Source organism: Protopterus annectens, chromosome 1.part2 (assembly GCF_019279795.1).
Source record: "Protopterus annectens isolate FY-2018-M chromosome 1.part2, PAN1.0, whole genome shotgun sequence".
In the NCBI taxonomy this organism is placed as follows: Eukaryota; Metazoa; Chordata; order Ceratodontiformes; family Protopteridae; genus Protopterus; species Protopterus annectens.
This window is the reverse complement of record NC_056727.1, coordinates 1064141220-1064163460: the sequence shown is the minus strand read 5'-3', so window position 1 is coordinate 1064163460 and position 22241 is coordinate 1064141220.

The following is a 22241-nucleotide window of genomic DNA, read 5'->3' as shown; positions in this document are numbered from 1 at the left end:
TTTTTTGTCTGTGTAGTAGGAATGGGACCTCCTACCATCAGGTCAATTTATAGGCATTTATAACTGAGAGCAATCACTTTACAGACAGAACAAAGTAATTAACAAACAGATGTAAGTAAAACAGGTTTTCTGCCATTTCCTGTGACTAAATACCTGGCATATGCACTATAGTCCACTGGACAAGCAAAAGGAGAAAGTAGCCAACTTAGTAAGGGGTCCTACTATTTCCCAGAGCAGGCATGTATTTAACTGATTACAGTTAATACAAAGCAAGGTTGTTCATGATAAATATGCCTACATGAAACAATGACAAAAGCCTCAGGAAACTTGTAGGTGTATTGCTTTGTGACAGAGCTCATGCAATATCAAAGTCAGATGTAGTGACCACAGGCTATGAAAGAATGACAAAGGTCTCATCAATATCGAGGTCAGATGCAGTGACTGCAGGCTATGACACAATGACAAAAGTCTCAGTAAACTTGTAGGTGTAGGGATTTGTGACAGAGCTCCTGAAATACTGGGGTCAGATGTATTAACCACAGGCTATGAAACAGTGACAAGTCTCAGTAAAATTGTAGGGGTAGGGCTTTGAGACAGAACTCCTGCAATATCAGGGTCAGACGTAGTGACTACAGGCTATTGGAGAATTACAAAAGTCTTAGTAAACCTGTAGGTGTAGGGCTTTGTGACAGAGCTCCTGCAATACTGGGGTCAGATGTAGTGACTACAGGCTATTGGAAAATTACAAAAGTCTCAGTAAACTTGTAGGTGTAGGGCTTTGTGTCAGAACTTCTGAATATTGAGGTCAGATGTAATGACTGCAAGCTAAGAAACAATGACAAAAGTCTCAGTAAACTTGTGGGTATAGGGGGCTTTGTGACAGATCTCCTGCAATACGGAATCAGATGTAGTGACTACAGACTCTGCTCTATGAAGGAAGATAGTGATTGAGTGTAAGAAGAGATAACACTGATGATATATTTAGCAATATATTGTACTGACCCAATGTTAGAAGTACGAGAAATTAAACTGTTGAACTATATGACTGGTTATGCAACATACGCCTGATGTTCTTACCATAACTGGAACTTGGCTTAAACCCAGTATAAACAACTCCAAAGTTGTACCTTCTGGCTATAATATCATGCATAATGACTGTATAAAGAAGAAAAGTGGTGGTATTGTGATAAACCAAGATGCTGCCAGCCGAGCTAGCTGGAATTTTGTAAATAATTATATGTCACTTGAAAATATTAATATGATTTATATAGAAATGTGACACTGCCAGTCCAGCTAGATAGAATTTTGTAAATAATTCTATGTCATTTGTAAATAGTAATATGATTTGTATGCTTGCCTTAAAAATGTAAGAAAACTATGTTCTGTACTGACCTTCAAGATTGTAACCACAGTGCACCCTGCTGGAAAAGAGCAGAATTGTGTCTAAACTATATGTCAGTGCAAATGTATTGGGACATACAGAGTTTATTTGCAAAACTCTAAGAAAATAAGCTGGTAAGTAAAGTGTTTGACGATGTGTTATAAAGTTAGTTTATCCCAGCTAAGAGACATGATGTCTAGGCTAAGAGCTTCTTTCTATTGTCTGGAGACAGAGGTAATTATAGGTTTTCAAGGTAATTGTTTTATGACTTTCAGTTTCAGGCAAGATTCTAAGAGAAAACTGTCAGCTTCTGAGAGATAAGTATTTTTAACAGACGTGTTAAAAATTTAAGTTCATACTAGCCTGGGAGACTTGGACAGAGGTGACAAGAATGACGTAATCTGAGATGATTCAGCAGTACTGTGCATTATTAATTTAAGAGCGATCACAGAGAGAAAGTCAGTGCATTTTGTATCATGTCTTGGATCTGAAAACATTCCACTCACCAGCATTTGTCTTGCTCTGTAAGTAAGTTATTTAGAACTTAGTTTCTCTCAGAGATAGATAGGAATATAGCAAGGTTAGTGTAGATGTTTTCTATATTTATGTGAGACTGTCCTAAAATGTTGCTTTAAAGTATTTCCTGTGATTCTGAACTCTGTTGCCACTGTGTTGAGTTAATGAGTATTGCCTTGTGCTTTTATTATTTATTATTAAATATAGTTAAACCTTTTAATTGTGGCTCTTTTTTTGTAGAGATAATTAAGCTCTTAGAGTACTGGCATATGTATTTGGCGATACTGTCTAGGCTACTCTAGAATAGCTTTAAAAGTTCTGGTCACACTTACCAATTGGATAATAGTAACATTACACAGTAGAATTAGTCACCCTTTGTAAGGGCTTTAGAGTAGCTGAAAAGAGTAGTTGGGGGCAGTGATAACTACCGTATAGTCTGGACAGAAGGGGACATAGCTAGTGAACCTGTGCCAGCCTTCCCCAGGAGTGTCTGTGTGTTTGTATATAATTCAAATCTAAAAGTGTGAGTTTGTCAGCTACTTGGGCAGGGACACAAAGTACTGGTTGGACAGAGAGGGTGCTGGAGGTTTTGGCTTGACCACTCAGCTGAGATCTGAACCCTATAGCTGTGCCAGTTGGGAGTCTTATTGGGGATCTGGAAAGAGAGGGAGAAACCAGCCCCAGACTGACTGTGGTCTTTGTGTGCTCTTAAAGGAAATTGTAATTTACTGTGTGTGTATGGTTCATCCTCCCAATCTGCATGTCCCTCACTGGTGTTATTGGTGAGGACTGAGGCTTCTTTATTACTGGACCAGGGCAGGGGTATCACATATTAATTGTTTGGCAGTGGTGGGATATCCACATCAAATATTAATTGTTTGATAGTGGTAAGATAGCCACATCACATATTAATTGGCTTGTAGTGGTGTGGATACTGAATTTCTGTAGCTTGTGTACAGTGATCACTGAAGGTGTTTTTGTACTCTAAATCAACCACACACTGAACATTCAGAGCTCACATCACAATTGATTTATTACTTTTGTTAGCTTAGTTAGTCAGGGAGAGCAGGCAAGCATGTCAGTAGATGGGTATGGCAAGCTGACAAGGAGCCAGTTGGCTGAGATATGCCAGGCTAAAGGACTGGTGCATGGAAACTTGACTAAAGCGGACATGATTGCAGCTCTGGTTGCAACCGCATCAGAGAACAGCAACCAGGAAGATGATCAGACTGGCTGTGGAGATGTACAACACTCAGAGAATGGACAGCTCAAACTTTCTACAGAGGACTTAAAAATCTGTTTGGAGCTAAAGGGACTTGAGTTGGAGGCCAAGCATTTGGAAGTAGAAGCAGCAAAGGGACTGAGGTGTCTGGAGACTGAGGAAAATGAGAAACTGTGACATCTGCAGGCTGAGGAGAATGAGAAACTGCTATGCCTGGAAGCTGAGGAGAAAGAGAGGGAGAGGAAACATGAAAAGGAGATGCTGACTCTTCACCAGAGTCATGGTGGTAATGGAGAAGGGAGTAACCAAACCCAGAAGAAACAAACGTCAGAAAACTTCTTCCACAATTTACAGAGGAGGATAATTTTGATAGTTTCATTCATATGTTTGAGAGGGTATGTAAGCAGTATAATGCTGACCAAGGCCTCTGGGTATGGCTCCTGGCCCCCTTACTCCATGGTAAAGATATAAATGTTCTATCCAAACTGTCTGATAAAGACTTTTTAAATTATAATGTTGTAAAAAACTGTTTGCTAGAATTTTTTAAGCTAACACCTGAAGCTTATAGGAAGAAGTTTTGTGAGCATAGATGCAAGGCAGGTGAAAGTGTGTGTAAATATGTTTCTGAACTAAGCACTTATTTTCATAGATGGGTGAATGGATGTCAGGTCATTACTTCTGAAAGGCTGGCAAACCTTTTGGTGAGGGAACAAGCCCTTAGCACTTTGCCTGAGGACATGAGGATCTGCTCGGCTGATAGACAATGCCTTACTGTAGATGGGTTGGGGAAGAAGGGAGAACTATACCTAGCAAGCAGGGCATCATTGCACAGGAATGGGATACCCAGTGCTGCTCATGAGTGTAAGGGAACCCATAGTGGGCAGCCCAGACTGCCCCCACAGAATCTGCCAGTAGCAGGGGAAGCCACTAGTCCAGGTACACGTCCAGGACCTAGGGTTAAATGTTTTAAATGCAACCAATGGGGCCATGTAGTATATAGATAGATGTCCATGGAGGCACGGTGGAGAAGAAAACATGGTAGAACCAGTAAGTGGGAATGACAAAATGCCAACAGTAGGTTGCCTTGTGACAACAAGGGTACCACACTACCACAAGAGGTTATATCCTATCTTAGTGAATGGCAAAGTGACTTTTCCTAAGAGAGACACAGCCTCTGACATAACCATTGTGAAGCCTGCAAGTGGTTACAGAGGAGCACTACTTGTCTGGACAGTCTACTCCAGCCAGAGATTTAGGAGGGATCCCATTCCAAATACCTTTGGCTAGGGTTCACCTTGACTGGCAAGGTGGAAAAGGAAACCAGCAAGTAGGTGTATTTGAGGATATCCCTGCAGATGTCCTGATAGGGAATGATTTTGACAATGCAGTACCATGTGTTCATTCAGTTGCACACAGCTGATGTTCCCTTGGACAGAGTGACTGCAAGGGCAGACGTGAGTAGTAGTACGCAGGCTGACAGTGAGGCACTGCTGTCAGAGGATACCAGACTTCCTGTGGAAGGGGAGCTGGGAAGGGTTGCATAGAGATGGTTGAGACAGGCTCAGCACTCAGACCCTACATTACAAGGCCTGAGAGAGGTAGCTAGTAATGCATCTGATTTTCAAGGGAAGGGGGATTCTGTATACTGGGACAAAGAGAGTGGACCCTGAGGAAGGGTTAGATGGTGAGAGGATAAAGCAGTTGGTAGTGCCTAGAGCCTACCAACAGGCACTTCTAGCCATAGCCCATGATTTTCCCTTTGCATGTCATATGGGCATAAAACGTACAAACAGGCATATTATGCAGAACTTCTATTGGCTTGAAATTTCCAGAGATGTAACAGGGTACTGCAGGACCTTTGAGCAGTGCCAAAAGATAGGCAAGGCAGAAGACAAGGTGAAAGTTCATTTTATTCCTTTCCCTGTGATTGAGGAGCCATTTCAGAGGGTAGCTATGGATATTGTGGGGCTTCGGAGTACCCCAAGTTTCACAGGAAAAAAGTATATTCTAGTGGTAAAAGATTATGCTAAGAGATACCCTGAGGCAGTGGTTCTGTCCTCCTTTGAGGCAGAAAAGGTGACAAATGCTTTGTTAGAGATTTTCAGAAGGGTAGGTTTCCCAAAAGAAATACTGACTGACAGAGGTGTCAATTTCATGTCAAACCTGCTGGCTTGTCTGTGAAAGTACTGTGGGGTGAAGCACCTATAGACCACCCCTACCATCCCCAGACTAATGGTCTTGTTGAGAGGTTAAACTCTACATTCAAGTCCATGCTACTGGCATTTGCAGACCAGTTTAAGAAGGATTGGCACAAATATTTCCCCCTTCTGTTGTTTGCTTACAGAGAGGGTCCACAGGAATCCACAGGTTTTTTACCCCTTGAGTTGTTGTATGGGCATAGGGTGAGAGGACCTCTAGATTTCATTTGAGATGAGTGGGAGGGTGAGTTTGTATTCCACATGGAGTCTGTTGTGGCATATGTCATAAACCTCAGGACAAGGCTCAGGGAATACATGGGCTTGGCCCAGGAGAACCTGGCAGAAGCCCAGCAGCAGAAATAGGTCTGGTATGACAGGAATGCTTGAGGTAGAGAGTATGCTGTAGGGTAGTAGGTAATGGTTCTCATTCCTGTCAGACACAACAAGCTGCAGGCAGCTTGGGAGGGACCCTACAAGGTGGTAAGGAAGGTCAGTGATGTTACCTGAATGGTAGAACTGCTAGGCAGGAGGCAGGGGCACAAATTGTACCATGTTAACATGATGACACCTTACCATGATAGAGAGGCCCTTGTGCTGAGTATTTGCAGTACAAGGCAGGAGGAGTCTGAGGGGGATCTTTGACTACAGGGAGCCAGCCAGGACAAGCCCAAAGTATTATGGTGGAGCCTAGAGTTGCAGGCATATGCCAAGGCAGCTGGAATCTCAAGACAGGGAATGGAGTAAGGTACTCACAGCTAGACTCAACCATCTCAAGCAATGTTTCTCTAGGGTCACTTGAAAAACTAGCTTGAGTTCTCATTGGGGGGAGAAATGTGATAAAATTAGATGCTGCCAGCCCAGCTAGCTGGAATTTTGTAAATAATTATATGTTACTTGAAAATTTTAATATGATTTATATAGAAATGTGACACTGCCAGCCCAGCTAGATAGAATTTTGTAAATAATCTATGTCATTTGTGAATAGTAATATGATTTGTATACTTGCCTTAAAAATGTATGAAAACTATATGTTCTGTACTGAACTTCAAGATTGTAACAACAGTGCACCCTGCTGGAAAAGAACAGAAATGTGTATAAACTATATGTCAATGCAAATGTATGGTTTCATAGTAGAAATTGGGACATACAGAGTTAACTTGCAAAACTCTAAGACAATAAGCTGATAAGTAAAGAGTTTTACGATGTGTTATAAAGTTAGCTTATCCCAGCTAAGAGACATGATGTCTAGGCTAGGGGTTTCTTTCTATTGTCTGGAAACAGAGGTAATTACAGGTTTCCAAGGTAATTGTTTTACGACTTTCAGTTTCAGGCAAGCTTCTAAGAGAGAATTGTCAGCTTCTGAGAGATAAGTATTTTTAACAGAGACATGTTAAAAATTTAAGTTCCTGCTAGCCTGGGAAATGTAGGCAGAGTTGACAAGAATGATGTAATCTGAGATGAATCAGCAGTAATGTGTATTATTAGTGCTATTTCAGAGAGAAAGTCAGTGCATTTTGTATCTTGTCTTGGATCTGAAAACATTCCACTCAAAAGCACTTGTCTTTCTCTGTAAGTTATTTAGAACTTAGTTTCTCTCAGAGATAGATAGGAATATAGCAATATTTATTTATTTATTTATTTATTTTATTTACATTTGTTTACCAGGAAATTCTGACTAGATACAGATCCTTTTTCAGTAGATGCCTGGGGAGAAAAGCTCCACATCATGTACATGATAAATAGAGATACAAAGTTGCAGCAATAGTAAACAACATTACAGGTTGTTGGCTTTAATACAATTACAAGATATTGATTATCAACAGTATATACAGTAAGTGTTGCAAGTTAAGATAGTTTATTGTTGTTTATAATATTAGTAACAAAGTTGTCAGGCAAGATTTTGAAGTATGTAAAGACAACTAGCTAATTCTGACTGGTTAGTAGTGGCGGTACTACAGTTGGATTAAGAGTCTAGGTGAGGGGGGTAAGGGTGGGGGTGCAAGTCTGGATTAGAACAAGGACAAAGCCAGTGCAAATTTAAATGGAATTTGAGTGCAGTCTTGAAAATGCTGCTGGAAGGTAGAGCAGTTATATAGGGTGGAGGATTGTTCCAAAGTTTAGATATGGTACATGAAAATATGGCTTCTCCTGCTGAGTTTTTGGGTTTGATAACAGTGAATTGATTTTTGTTACTTGATCTTAGGGGCCTAGTGAAGTGATAGGGTTGGAGAAGGGTTTGAAGGGAAGAGATGTTAAGGGGGTGGTTAATAAATTTATGAGTAAGGGTGAATTGATTAAAGTGAAAGAGTTGTGGGAGTTCTAGCCAGTTTAGTTCTTCAAGGGAGATACAATGATGGCTGCAGTAGGAGGTTCCTTTGGCAAATTTACCAATTTTGTTGTAACAAGCATCCAGCTTGTGTAGGTCTGTCTGTCTAAGGTTGGTAAGTATGGGGGATGCATAGAGTAGGGTGGAGATTAGCTGGGAATTGGCTATTGAGATTCTAGCTGCCTTGGTTAGGAATTGGCAGCTTTGATATAATGCACCACATTTCTTGTGAACTTATTTTATTGTGAGAGATATGTGGGTGTCAAATCTAAGTTTGTTGTCGATTTCTACACCGAGTAATTTTGTGTATTCTTTTGGAGAGATGATGGTATTGTCTTTGGAGAGAATGTAGAAGTGGGGGTGTTTTGGGTGGCTTTAGAAGGTTGGAACAGGAGAAGTTTTGTCTTGCTTGGGTTGAGTAGGAGCTGAGCATTGGATAGCCAGCTTTCTACAGAAGAGAATGATTCTGTGTGATTTGTTGTAGTTCTAGTAGAGTGGGGGTAGAGCAGATGAGAGTAGAGTCATCTGCATACTGTATAAGAGATGCTTGTGTGGTGGCAGTATGTAGGATGTTAGTGAAAAGTGAGAATAGCAGAGGGCCAAGGATAGACCCTTGGGGAACTCCGAGAGAAACTGGAAGGCGAGGTGATAGGTTATCATCCCATATTACTGATTGCTGGCATCTGTGTAGATAGCTGTTGAACCAGTTGCAGGCTGATTGTGAGAAGGAGAGGTTGGGAGAGTAGAGAGCAGTAGCTCATGAGATACCATGTCAAAGGACTTTGAGAGATCTAGAAATATGGCAGTAGAGAAGAGGCCATTGTTTTTGTGATGAAGTATAGTGTTGGTGAAGGAGAGCAGAGCGGAGGTAGTGCTGTGATATGGCCTGAAACCATGTTGGGTTTTGGAGAGGAGATTATTAGCTAGGAGGTAGTTGGAGACCTGGGTGTTGATATATTTTTCATGTATATTGGAAAGAGAGGAGAGGATAGCAATGGGGCAGTAATTTGAGAGGTCGGTGGAGGGGGTGCCTTTGTGGAGGGAATGATGTGGGATATTTTCCATATCGAGGGAACATAGCCTTCTGTTATGGAATGGTTGATTAGAATTGAAATTGGGTACGCTAGGGTATCAGCTGCAATTTTCAAGTATTCAGAGGGGAGGTTGTCAGCTGTGAGTTTGGTGGGTTTAAGTTTTGACAATAGTCTTTTTATGTTGGAGGTAGGTACTGAGGTGAAGAAGAAAAGAGGAGTGGGGTTTTAGGGTTAGGAGTTGGGGGGCTGTTGTAGGGAAGTGTTGTTTGTTTAGATATGTTATAGTTTCAGTGAAGTGCTTGTTGAAGGATTCAGCAATACTGCTGGCGGAGGGGGTATGGATGACTGGGGGATATGAACCTTCCCTGGGTGGAGGACAGTGTTAATAGTGGACCAAAATTGCTTACGGTTGTGGTTGGTAGAATTTAGGGTGGATTTATAGTAGAGGGATTTGTCTAATTTTATATGCTTTTTGGCTTTATTGCGCAGTTCAAGGAATGATTGCCTATCTGCATTATTTTTTGTTAGTCGCCAATGCTCCCAGGCCTTATCTCTGGATTTCATTAGGGTTCTGGTGGTCTTTTGTAATCATGGGGCATGTCTCAATCTGACTTTGGCATTTCTTACAGGACCATGGGTGTTTAGGATGGAGAGGAAGGTACTGTTGAAGAAATGGACAGCCTCATCTTGGGTGAGGTATTTTAGTGGTGACCAGTTAATTTTTTGCAGGGAGGAGATGAAGGAGATGGAGTTGAAGTTGGACTTGCTCCGTATTTGCCTATGGATAATGGGCTTGAGACTGCGTGTGTGGTGCTGAATTAGGAAAGTGGGGGAGTGGTCACTAAGACTGTCAGGTAAGCAGCCTGCTAGGTAAGAGTGAGGGGCTTTGTTGACTAGGATCCAGCCAAGTAAGGTATGATTGTTAGGGTTTTTGTTGATTCGGGTAGGGGATTGGATGAGTTGAGTGAACCCATGGAGATTAAAGTGAATGGTTGGGAGATTGTTATTACAGGATAGCTAGTTTATATTAAAGTCGCAGAGAATGATGGTTTACTGGGGTAGAGAGAGAGTAGCCCAGCTCAGGAGATTTTCTTGGGGTGTAATATTTTGCCCTGGTGGGAAACAGCATCTTATGATATTGATTGTTTTGTTTGGGTTTAGTTTGAGATTGGCATAAAGGATTTCTTCATTGTTGTGGTGAGGGCAGATGAGTTTAGGAGTTGAATATTGATGTGGTGTTTAAATATCAATGCTACACCACCTCCTTTTTTGGACAATCTGTCCATGCGAAGGATGTTGTATTCAGGTGGAAGTATTTCCTCACTTTTGATGTGAGGTTTGAGCCAGGTTTCAGTTAGGAAGAGAATATCTAGGGAATATATGCTTATGCTGGCATGTAGTTCTTGGATTTTATTGCATATGCTTCTGATGTTTAGGGACATTATAAGTAGGTCTGTTGTTTTCTTGTTGGCTAGGAGTTGAGGTGTGGGGGGTTGCTTGGACTAGGGTTTGTGTTTGGGTTGGATTTTGGAAGACCAGGGTTTGGATGGATGTCTCCAATGAGGGCTAATTTGTAGAGGGTGTTTAGGATATGTTTTGTATACATAGTAAATTGCTTATGGTATCTTACGGATATTTTATTTTTGAGTGTGTTAGGTGTTTGGTAATGGAGTGTGTGTATTGGGGGTCTATATTATAACATCGAAGTTCATAAACATCGAATGTTATAATATCGAACCCTAAACACAGAAATCTGAAAACATCGAACAGTCAGAATAGTAAATTTTTTCCCAGGGAAAAAAATCGCTATTCTGAGAAACATACACACAACACAAACACACACAAAAAACAGCAATCCACACACATACACTTAAAATCCGACACCTAAACCTAAACTAAACTTTACATACACTACTAGCTATCCACTTACCTTAACCCAACCCTAACCCTAAGGTCCGTCACTATCGCACACTCACCTCACCCGCGACCTAACCCTAACTCACCTAACCCGCCCCCTAAACCTAACCTACACACAATCGCACATTTACCTGAACCCAACCCATAACATTCCAACATATTGAATGCTGAAAACAGCGAAGCCACTGCAACGGCCCACCAAATTCTTTCCCTGGGAAAGAAGTCTGTGTCCTGCACCTTCGCTGTTTTCAGCGTTTGACATTACAGGTTTGATATTATAACATTCGATCTTTGTAAAATTCGATGTTATAATATAGACCCGTGTATTGGGAGGATGTTTTTGGTGGCAGGGGTTGTGTAGTTATAGTGTAAATGTTTGAGGGAGGGTGTTGAGATAGTACAGTGGAAGGTGTTGGAGCATGTGACTGTGGAGCCTTGGTAGGATGTAATGTGAACTAGAACTATGCAGGTTAGGACTGTTATTATATTAGGTAGTAGCATGATTGTGTTGGATGTAGGGGGAGGGGGTGACTAGTGGTGTAGCCTAATTGGTGGTAATTAGGGGTGGGGTTAAGGCTAAGAATAAATGTAGATGTACTGGGGGTGGGTGGGAATACTGGGCAGGGAGTGGAGCAAAGTGAGCATGTAGATGTTTTCTATATTTATGTGAGACTGTCCTACAATGTTGTTTTAAGGTATTTCCTGTGATTCTGAACTCTATTGTCACTGTGTTGAGTTAATAAGGATTGTCTTGTGCTTTTATTACTTATTGTTAAATATATTTAAACCTTTTAATTATGGCTGGTTTTGTGTAGAGATAATTAAGCATATGTATTTGGTGATACTGTATGGGCCACTCTAGAATAGCCTTAAAAGTTCTGGTCACACATACCAATTGGATAAAAGTAACATTACACAGTAGAATTGGTCACCCTTTGCAAGGGCCTTAAAGTAGTTGATAAGAGTGGTGATAACTACTGTATAGTCAGGGCAGAAGGGAGCATGGCTAGTGAACCTGTGCCAGCCTTCCCCAGGAGTGTCTGTGTGTTTGTAAATAATTCAAATCTCAACGTGTGTGTGTGTGTGTGTGTGTGTGTGTGTGTGTGTGTGTGTGTGTGTGTGTGTGTGTCAGCTACTTGGGCAGGGACACAAAGCATTGGTTGGACAGAGAGGGTGATGGAGGTTTTGGCTTGACCACTCGGCTGAGATCTGAACCCTATAGTTGTGCAAGTGGGCAGTGGGGACTCTTATTTGGGATCTGGAGAGAGGGGGAGAAACCAGACCCAGACTGACTGTAGTCTCTGTGTGCTCTTTAGGGAAATTGTACTTTACTGTGTGTGTATGGTTCATCCTCCCAATGTGCACGTCCTTCTCTGGTGTTAGTGGTGAGGATTGAGGCTCCTTGATTACTGGGCCATGGCAGTAGCATCACAGCATTGCTTGAATATTTCTCAGCACCTACCAGATTTACCCTTACAGCAAACTATCACCAAAATTCAGTTCAGCAGAGCTTCTTATTGCTTTCCTCAAAATAAATAGTTATAAACAAATATGTATTATTGTCCTTTATATCTCTCCTGTTGATAATGCAGCTATACTGCAAGATAACCTCCACTGGATATCCATAATATTTCCACAAGACTAGGTGATGTGAATGTCAATTTGTTGGACATAAACACTATCTCCCCTGCATCTAGCATGAACTTATATGGTTTCGCACTCTAATTAATAGACCCACACATTATAGACATCAAATTCTCTATTAGAATGGATCCTAGTATCAGATCCCAGCAAATGCTCCACCACAGGTAGAGTTAAATGGCATATTTATAAAACAACACATAACTTTTCCAAGTTTAACACAGAAATGTCCATTACTACTCTGTCGTTTATTAACTGGAACTTCCTAAAAATCATCCCCTTAGACGATGGTGTAACTGAATTCAATACAACTTTTCTAAATATTCTAAATAGCCTTAAACCTCTTAGAAGGAAGAGACTGAAAGAAAATAATGTAATTTGGCTAGCCAAAAAGAGTAGAATGCTAATGCAGGATAGAGAAAAATCATGGAAAGAATAGCAAAAATATAAAACACATCGATATCTTGAAAACTTCAGAATGCTTCCCAATCTGACTAAAAAGGCAAATAAATGAAGACAAAATACTATCCTATAATAACTTTCAGAATAATACTAAACACAACCCTACAAAATTGTGGACATTCTTTAAAGAAATCTTATGTCCTGCCTAAAAATTCAACCCAAACCCCTCTCCATATAACTCACCACTCAAAACAGCAATACAGTTCAACTCTTATATTAGATAGTATAACATTTCTAACTAAGGATTCCTCAGCAACTAATCCCTTCCCTGCCCAAAAGCCACATAGCACCATATCCACTTTCATCTTCAAACCCGTGCCCACATCCTATGTAGAACTACTCTTAAACAAACTTAAACCATGCTCTTTTTTCAGCTGATGACCTTCTAAGTTGGTACTTAAAACTAACAACTAATAGCATTGCCTATCCTGTTTCAGTCCTTATAAATAGGTCTATCGAGGAATCCCACATTCCCTCTTACTGGAAAAAGTCACACATTATCCCTCTGCACAAAGGAGGAAATTCATAGTTCATAGGTTCATAGGTTAGTACTAGGCTATCAGCCCTAGGGCCTATACAAGCCTAGCCATAACAATTCCCTGAATATTTCTTCCCACATTATTTACTTTGCTGGACCCGTGTCTAGCAGGGCGACTGACGTGATCCCTGGGGTGAATTTCCTTTCTCCCATCCAATCGTCAAGGTTCCTCTTGAAGAGGTCCAAAGAGGCACTCTGCTTGACATGTATGGGCAATCTATTCCAGAGTCTGGGGAGTCTCTGGGTCAGGAACCTATCCCTCCAACATGTTTTGTTTATTGTGATGACAAGGTTTAGATCCCTGTAGCATGTAGCTCTGAGGGATTGGGATTTCTTTAAGTGTAGCATGTCCAACAGCTCTGGGTTTGACATGGCCTTGTATGCTAAGCAGAGATCGCCTCTGAGTAGACGATATGCGACAGAGTATAGCTGGAGTTTTTTAAGGCGGTCAGCATAGGCCATCTGCTTTAGGCCTGTGATTCTTTTAGTGAGGTATTTCTGAGGCCTTTCCAGTTGTTGCAGATGTCTTGAGAGGTACATACCAAATGGGGCATTGTATTCTATAATGGGTCTAATGAGGGATGAGTACAGTGGGACAATGACCTCCTTTTTTCTGGATGAAAAGCCCTTCGTGATGAGGTGTGCCACATAGAAGGATTTCCTGACTGTTGTGGCGATGTGGTTATCGAAGGTGAGACCACTGTCCACCTGTGTCCCTAAGTCTCTTATCACACTTTCTGTGTTTAGTGTACTGCCACCTATATGGTAATTCATGGATACATGTTTTTCCCAAAGGGATAACAATACATTTCTTGGCATTGAGCTTGAGCCCATGGCTCTGGCACCAAGCATCTGTTTCTGTAAGGCCCTTTTGTAGAGTATCCACATCATTTGGGGATTCAATAATGGCTCCCAGTTTGCAGTCATCTGCAAACTTTGTTAGCCAGAGTCCCTTAGTGTTGACCTGTACTTCAGAGAAGTAGATGCCAAACAAGAGCAGCCCCAGGACTGAACCCTGAGGTACTCCACTTGTCACTTGTCTGGAAATGGATTTGGAGTCGGCTACTTTTACAGTGTGGGTTCTGTCAGTAAGCCATTTAGCAACCCATTGGGTGACATAGGGATTAATGCCCAACTTAGTAAGTTTATCTATGATTCCAGAGTGGGGGATGGTGTCAAAGGCCTTGGCAATGTCTAGATAGGCTGTGTGGACCACCTTACCCTTGTCCATGGCTCTGGAGACTGATTCAAAGAAGTCAATCAGGTTCAGGAGACAAGATCGGCCCTTCACAAACCCAAACTGTGTGGGGTCCAGTGTTTGAAGGTTGCCAATGTCTTTGTTTATAAGTTCCATGATAATACGCTCCATGGCCTTGCAGATAAGGCTTGTCAGACTGATGGGACGGTAGTTTCCGGGATCCATGGTGGATCCCCCCTTGTGGATTGGGATAACTATAGCTCTGCGCCACTCAGTGAGCACGAAACCTGAGGTGAGGCTATGATTAAACATGACACTTAGGTGAGGTGCCAGTTCATATTGTAGTTCATGTAGTACACAGCCCGGGATGTCATCTGGTCCCATGGATGCTGTATTCTTGGCTTTAGAAAGTGCGTTTTGTACCTGTGTGGCCGTTATTACTGGAATTTGGCAATCTTCCGGTATTGAGATGGGCCATTTAGGGGGTGAGAGTGGGGTGAAGTTGGCACTGAATCGATCTGCCAGGATATTGGCAATATCCTTCGGATCAGTATATTTAATGCCATTGTGTTTTAGCTCAGAGCAGATCTGAGCATTGCCATTTAGATTCTTGACATAATTATAGAATGCTTTGTGGTTGTCTTTGGAATCTTTGGCAATTTTATTTTCGTAACTAGCTTTGGAGGATTTTATGAGGCATCTCAGTTTCTTACTGAGGCTAGTAAGGGAGTTTTTGCATCCTGGGATTTTCCTCTTTTCTGCAAAAGTTTCTTCCTTTTGTTGTAAAGTTTGTTTATGGAAGGGGACCACCAGATTGGCTTCCTTTTTTGGATGAGAGCATTTTGGTTCTATTTGGGATGGCACGATTCATGCATGAGTGGATGTGCTCGTACAGTGCCGTAGTGTAGGATTCAGCAGTTGAACTTTCAGTTCCTGTCTGCATGGGTGTCATGAAGTTTGTCACTTCTGACTTGAGTAGCATGAAGTTGGCTTTAGAGAAGTTTTTTATGGTGGTTTCTTTACTGGCGGGTGGGGGTGGGATGTGGATGTTAAGGGTGATTAGCTTATGGTCAGACCTGACTAACGAGGGGTGACCATAGGTATGGAGCATTGATTTCCCATGTTGGTAATGACCAGGTCTAGGATATTGGAGCCCCTGGTTGGAATATGGATTAGTTGATCCAGGGCGTTGGAATTTATGAATTCCAAGAACCGTTGCGCAAAGGTGTTGGGACATGAGTAGTTTTCCCAGTTAATGGCAGGGTAGTTAAAATCACCCAGTATTAGGGTGTTTGGTTCTATCTTAATATTTTCCAGTATGTTTAGAAAGGTGTAGTGAGAATCTTGGGGTATGGTGGGGGATCTGTAGCAAGCTACAACAGACATTAATAATTTATTTTATTTTTATTTTATTTATTTTACATTTGTTGACCGGGCTTGTCTTACTGGATATATGCCCATTTTCAGTAGAGGCACGGGGAGAAAAGCTCCAAGCATGAACAGTGACAAAGTTAACAATATATAAAAAGTCATGTAAAATCACAATACAGAGGCAGCATTGGTCAAAAGAAAAATTATAATAATAAAATTATAAACTATAAAACTTATACTAAAAATTATACTAAACACAATAGTAGGTATGAGCAAGACCAATTAAGAGAGAAAAGCCCGTATATTTTATTCTCTTGGTATGAAGAAAAGAGTAGTAACTAGATTTGGAGGCAAAGGTTAGAGGAGTAGGGATAGGGGTAAGAGCAGGAAGGGGAAGAGATATCAGTCTGGGTTAGCACATGGACAAAGCCAATGAGTTTTAAGATGTTCTTTAAGATGTTTTTTAAATAGAGAAGTAGAAGCAAGGGTTGATAATTCAGAAGGAAGCTGATTCCAGTTTTTACCTGCTGTGTTCGAGAAAAGTGAGTCACCAGCTTTGTTGTTAGATTTAATCGAGGAAACTAGGAGCTTATTAGCAGAGCGTAGTGTAGCTAGATTTTTATATGGTGTAATCAGATTAGTGAGGATAGGGGTGTTGTTGGGGTGGTATAGGATCTTTTGAGTGATAAGTAATTGACCTTCTAAGTTGGTACTTAAAACTACAACTAATAACATTGCCTATCCTGTGTTAGTCCTTATAAATAGGTCTATCGAGGAATCCCACATTCCCTCTCACTGGAAAAAGTCACACATTATCTTAACTTTAGGCCTATAGCAATCTCATCTCCTCTCATCAAAATACTTGAAAAAAATGTATTCAAAAACAATTACTAGACTATTTCCTGCAGGAAGAACTCCTATCCCCTACACAACATGGCTTTCATCCTTCCCATAGTAGTAACACTGCCCTTTCAACCTATATAGATACTATCAATAAAGCTAGAGATAATGGCTAACTAGTCTCTTCCTTATTTCTAGACTTGTCTAAAACTTTCAACACAGTTTGTCATAGCAAACTTCTACTTCAAATGTCCTCACTAGGTCTCTCTCAGTCCACCCTTCTGTGGTTCAAAGCTACCTGTCCAATAGGTATCACAGTCAGTAAAATAGCACTCCACACTCTCTCTTTACCTTCCAGTCACCACCAGTGTACCACAAGGCTCTATCTTTGGTCCCCTCTTCAGGAAGCTTTAACAACCACTGAAACATGGCTTCATAACTCACAACTCATGCTCACCCCATCAAAGAACAAACTACTACTTTTTTCCCCCCAAAACCTTCTCTCATGAAAAAACAAAATTTAAAGTACTCTCTCTTGATAATGCAACCATTGAAGTCACTTCTCATAGTAACGTATTATGGATTGATAGTGGGTGGTAATATTATATTTGACCTACATATAAAAAATTACATAAGAAAAATTTTTCAAAAACTAGGGATGCTTTACAGATCCAAAAACTTTCTCACTGATGCAACTAAAACTACACTCACCACTACTTATCTCCTCCCCAGTCTTCTTTATGGTGCTCCCATCCTTACTAACCTACAGGCTTCACAAAAATTAAAACTTGAACAATGATATAACAAAGTTGCTAAATTCACAGCACATAGACCTTTCAGAACCCACAACTGTATAGCACTGAAAAGCCTAAATTGGTTAGAACTGTCACATCAACTAACATATACACAACTTCTTACCACCTATAAAATTATCGAACATCAATCTGCCTGCCCAGCACTAAAAAGCATTCTAGACAATTATGTTCCCAGTCAGTAAAGGTTGTTAAGACGTGGAACTCCTTATCTGTATTCAGCAGGGCTATACCGTCCCTCCCATCTTTCAAAACCACTCGGGGGGAAAAACTTCCTAGCTAAAATCTGACTCTGTTCTGGCACAAAACCAGGATAAACTATATCCCTAAATGTGAACAAGTACCTTTTCATTCCTTACACCTCCTTACACTCCCTTTTTCAATTACCTCCTTGCTGCTATCTAATTATCTTCCCTGTCTTTCTTTCTAAATATATCATACATCTGTTTTTCCCTCACTTCATATTACAATCCCTGTTTGTATTAGACTAACATACCTTTAATTTCTCTACAAACTGTCTAACATTTCTCTAAGCTAAATGCAGTAAGCTGCATTTATTGTCTTTTGGTTATTCTCTGTGTTTTACATTTGTAAAATTACATTTCCATTACTGTAGTCATAGCCAACAGTACTGTGGTCAAGTGCCTGTTGTCTTTTCTTCCTGAATCCATCAGAAACTAAGTCAAACTTGTAATAATGTTTTTTTTTTTTTTTTGTCACTACCACTACCAGGGTTTTAAAAATGAGCAAATGCTGGTAAAAGAATGTACTTCTTTAGATATAGGGGGTAATTCAATAAACCCTACATGGAGCAGTTCTCTGTGTAGGAATAGTGTTGTAGCCTGAACATGGAATATGGCCACCGAGCGATCCGGGAAACAGGGCTGGGGGTGTGCAAGAATGTGCGTACACCGTGAGAATGTGGAGGTGTCCACGGAATGCAAATCACCTCATCTAGTGGTGAAAAACATGCAAATGAGGTGATTTTCTGATTCAGGAAGCAGAAAGGCATCTGTCTAGGTGCTGTGTCTGCAGGAAAAATGTACGTGGTTACAAACCCTGTACTGGACTATAAAATTTAATCAGGGGTTGTAACAGGCCAAATAAAAGGTTTTATATGTGACAATAGCCATGCAAATAGCCAAATATATGGCCATTGACAGGGAAAAGTAATATAATATATGAAAAATGTATCTTTTTTAAATACATATGCCATGTTTAAGTGGCACGCAGTGGTGTGCAAATATGCTATTTAAAAAAAAATAAAAATGTGTAAAATATAAAATATAAAGGTATGCAAAGTTATTGCATTATAGTTACCAGCATGCAGAGTAATACAGTGGCAGGTTATAATGAAAGCTAAGGAGATAGGCACTGGTATAGTGCTGCATCCAGGGTATGTGCAATTAGGTGTTTGTAAATGAGCCAGGGTTACTGAATCGCAAAAAGGACCACCGTGTCCATAGGCACTAACTGTTGTAGGGTTAAAACTGTGTTGGTGTAGGCAGAAGACATAGGTACCATCAAAAGGGGGGGTGTCACGACATGTTAAAGTGGATTGGAACTTAGCAGCACCTGTTTGCACTCAGCTAACCAGAGCTAAGCAGGGTGTGTGTGTCTGGATTGCTAAGCTACCCTTAGCCCTGTGGCGCATGTTTTAGCAAGTTGAAGAAAAGCTAGGTATGCCCGAGTACAGGGGAGAGTCTAAACTGCTGAGCAATGTTTACACTAGCTCCACCGGTTTGCATGGATTATTGTGGGGCATAGCAGTGGAAGAAATTGGGAAAAAAAAAGAGAAATAAAAGGAAAATAGCCTGGCAAAGCCAATCAAGTATAAATGACTGATAAAGTCCTGTTCCACTGACACTGGCCCATTCAAACTCCTCAGTAATATAGCTGGCAGGTGAAATGTGTCATAGTCAGCCAAACACACAGGCTGCATCTGCAGCACACCACTATAAAGTATGCATACACTCAGCAATCTGATTTTTCCCACATACTGTGCACCATTGGAGTAAACACTTGAGAATTTTAACTGACAAAATGATAGGGGCTGCTGCTGCTCTGCTACATCTGTATGCACTACAGGCTGAGGTCAGTGATGATGATGATGACGAGGATGCTAACAATAGGCCCAGACTGAGGAGGACAAAAGTGTTCAGGCCCAGGATAACCTTCCAGGGGTTACATGAGCTGGAGATAGTAGAGCTCTACAGGGTGGACAGGGGCATACTACAAGAACTCACTGAGCTCTGCCGCCCTCACCTCAGACCCAGAGCCAACAGAAGGGAGCCCATCACAGTGGAAACAAAGGTATGTGTAGCCTTAAGAATGCTAGCTACAGGTACTTTCCAAAGACCAACTGAGGACATCATGGGGATCTCACAGGCATCCGTATCCAGGGTACTCCACCAGTTCCTGGATGTCATGCTAACATATGCCAGTGAGCACATTTATTTCCCCACCACTCCTGAGGAGAGGACCGGCAATATGCATCTCTTCCATCATGTAGCACAATACCCAGAGGTACTGGGTGCCATAGACTACACTCATGTGCACATCAAAGCACCACCCAGTGAGGAGGGTAGAGTCTATATCAACCGTATGGGGTATCAATCCATCAACTGCCAGGTCATGTGCAATGCCCAGGGCATTATCATCAGTGTGTGTACTGGCTGCCCTGGCAGTTATCATGACTCCCACATCTGGCACGCATCACAGCTGTACCAGGCATTTGACAGGGGGGACATCCCATACAGCCTTCTAGTGGGGGATGCTGGCTACGCACTGTAACAGTGGATGATGACACCCATCAGAAATGTACACACACCAGTTTAAGAATCCCATAATGAGGCACGTGCACAAACTATGTACATCATAGAGTGTATGTTTGGGCTTCTCAAGTCACAGTTCCCCTGCCTTGCCATATCTGGTGGAGCCCTGCAGTACTCCCCAGCCACATGTGCACACATTTTTCATAGTATCTGCCATGCTACACAATATGATCCTGCAGAAATGAACATCACAGGAAGGGAGACACAGCCCCCCACCATTTCCAAGGTCCACACAGGCACAGGGGGACTCAGAGGTTGAACCCCCTGAGACTGTCCCTGTAGGCAGATGCAGGCATGCCCAGTACATCCTGGCCTTGGCAAAGAGGCAACGCACAGCACATGCACTGACAACCTAGGGAGCCAGGGACTGACACCTCACTCCAACTCATATACCTACAGTAAAAAGGATGCCAGCTACATCACACTACCTATACCTTACCATGTATAAGCTGTGTACTGTTTGCATCCAACAGAATCAGCCCTGAAGCACTGTCCTCTCAACTGCTGCAGGCACAAGGTAAGTCATTCTTCTTAACAACAAATTAATGTTGTAGTAGACTGTGGTAGCATATGTACGGTATTGCTGCATGTATGCAAGGGAATGGAGTGGGCTACCAGGATAGCAGCAGACAATGGACAGCTATGTGGGACAACAGGAATTCTCTACAAAATACTGGCTGCCCCAGAATATGCAGTAGGCCCCAAACCACCAAACCCACTGCACTATGTGAGGGACTTACAAACAGCGGGGTCATAGGACAGATGTATGGATGTCAATGTTGGAATCCCATACATACTGTAGCTCTCAGATTCTTACAGCAAGAAATCAGTATAAAACCATAAAGAAATGTGGGCCAAAGGCTCAAAAACAGGGAGAATCATTAAATATTGCTCTTACAAATATTAACAGGTTCTGCAGTAGCATGAATACTCTGAAAGGTAGGAAGTCTGAAACTCAAATGTCTGTCATTACTTTTAACTTCAGTCTTTAATAATTTGCCATTAATTTCCCAGACAACCACAAAGTTATGAAAATGAACCTAAAATGTGAGGAAACATCTGGACATTCTGTGAAAATCTGCACAGTTGAGAGGTATGGTCCCCTACCTCCCACACAGCTGTGCTCCCATAGAACTTCAGAAACAGTTATGTTTGTAAGGTAATAACAGCAGACCACACAATGCCAGGGCAGTCCCAATCAGCTTGCTAGCATGTTTCATTTCCATAATATGCAGGGGTCAATGTGCTATGTATGTGTCAGGTTAATAGTGTCAGGAAGTAGACAGCAATGACTGGTTGCTGTTGTGGCTCACTGGGCTAAGTACATTACTGTGAGTGATAGGTTCCATGGTTTGAGACTGGCTATGCAAACTATTTTGCATGTCATTTACACCTACAGTAGGAGTTCTACAGGCTGTCCATAAATCAGTATTTGTTACTGCAGGAAAGCTGGACAATGGAGGGACAATACACAGCTCTGAGTAACCTAGATGGTGCCTACTGGAACAGCAGGTTGTGAAAAGTCAGCCCAGGATACAAAGACTGCCACATATCTGTGTCAGTACTCACAACACATAAGTGGCCACCATCCATACCCCACGAATGTTAGAGTTTCTCAGAATGTCCACACGTATGCCTCATATATGTGTTCTGTTTGTCATAACATTGCATTTGTCTGGCAAACTATTGGCAAAACAATACAGGGTGATGTGAAAAAATCAATGACAGATGGTTGAGATGCAGACTTCATACCCATAAAAAAAATTCAAGCTAATACAAAACCGGTCTACCAAATGTCTATGTTTGGAAGAGCAACATTAAGATGCTGTCCCCATGTCTGGGCCTGTGTCTGACTGTGATATATGGCCCTGTCAAGATGTCTGGCTGTAAGAGTTTGAGAGGTATGGCCAACATGTAGCCTTAGAAGAACAGTGCAACATAAACCATCTGA